The sequence below is a fragment of the Suncus etruscus genome, chromosome 17, assembly GCF_024139225.1.
Source record: "Suncus etruscus isolate mSunEtr1 chromosome 17, mSunEtr1.pri.cur, whole genome shotgun sequence".
Lineage (NCBI taxonomy): Eukaryota > Metazoa > Chordata > Mammalia > Eulipotyphla > Soricidae > Suncus > Suncus etruscus.
This window is the reverse complement of record NC_064864.1, coordinates 5,304,273-5,305,477: the sequence shown is the minus strand read 5'-3', so window position 1 is coordinate 5,305,477 and position 1,205 is coordinate 5,304,273. Positions and strand designations below refer to the sequence as shown.

The 1,205-nt window shown below is 45.8% G+C and overlaps 1 pseudogene; it reads left to right on the top strand.

The window, feature by feature from the left end:
* Positions 1-708: 708 nt before the first annotated feature.
* LOC125995625 (uncharacterized) lies at positions 709-833 on the top strand (annotated as a pseudogene).
* The last annotated feature ends 372 nt before the right edge of the window (positions 834-1,205 follow it).

The window sequence follows — 1,205 nt, the reverse complement described above, 5'->3', positions numbered from 1 at the left end:
GGACGCTGGTTCGAATCCCTGCATCCCACATGGTCCCCCGAGCCTGCCAGGAGCGATTTCTAAGTGTAGAGCCAGGAGTTAGCCCTGAGAGTTGCCGGGTGTGACCCCCCCCCCCAAAAAAGGAGTAAGATTTTATATAAAAGAAAGCAATTTATTTTGTGCTTGCTAAGGGGGCAGGCTGAATGGTGGGTGGGTAGGTCACTTGGGACATTGGAGGAAGGAAGGTCCCCCTGGTGGTTGGGATGTGAATTCTTGAATTAACTGTTTTATTACAACTTTGGACATCACAGTGTTTAAATAAAGTTTAAAATGGAAAAAAAATATTTCTATTTTGAAAAAAAAATTTCCAACTGGGGTAATAGAATAGAGGATAGGGAGTTTGCTTTCTAGGCTGACATGGGTTCAATTCCTAGCATTCCATTGAGGACCCCAGCACAGCCAGGAGGGATTCCTTAGCACAGAGCCATATGTAATAATGTAATTACCAAGTGTCTCTCCCTGTTCTCAGTGTCTCCCTCTCGCGGTCCTATTAAGCACTGCACCCCAGCCATTGCTCTTAAAGGAGCCCCCTCTCCCTGTTCTCAGTGTCTCCTTCTAGTGGTCCTATTAAGCACCTATTAAGGTCCAGACAGCTGCTCTTGGAGGAATCCCCTCTCCCTGTCTCAATGTCTTCCTCTAGTGGTCCTACTGAGCACTGCACCCCAACTATTGCTCTTGCACAGGCTGTGTTCTTTACACTGACTGTATAGAAAGAGGAGGTACAGTAAATGCACCCCATATACACCTCAACCCAGGCCCTTTGCCTGGTCTGTATTGTGAATTGGGGGACAAAAAATTGATTGAAACCGTTGTGATTTACAAACCATTGCTCATAGGTGGATTTTAGACACACAAAAATCAGGGCCAATCCTACCACCAGTGTTGACCTCCCTCCATCAATGTTCCCAGAATGCATCCCCTATCCCCTATGTCCCCCAGCCCACCAGTATAACAGGCCCATTTCAAGTTAATTTTCTTCTGAAATTTGAATCTTTCTCCTCTCTCTCTCTTTATTGTACAAAGCCCACCAGCCATCAGCGTCCACCAGATACACACACATATCTGCCTGGCTAGGGATGTGTATTTTGGTTCCATGGTGTCACTTTCTTGGCATTGGGGTGAGATCAAATAGCTATTGACTTTAGGTAAATCTCCTCACTTTTCTC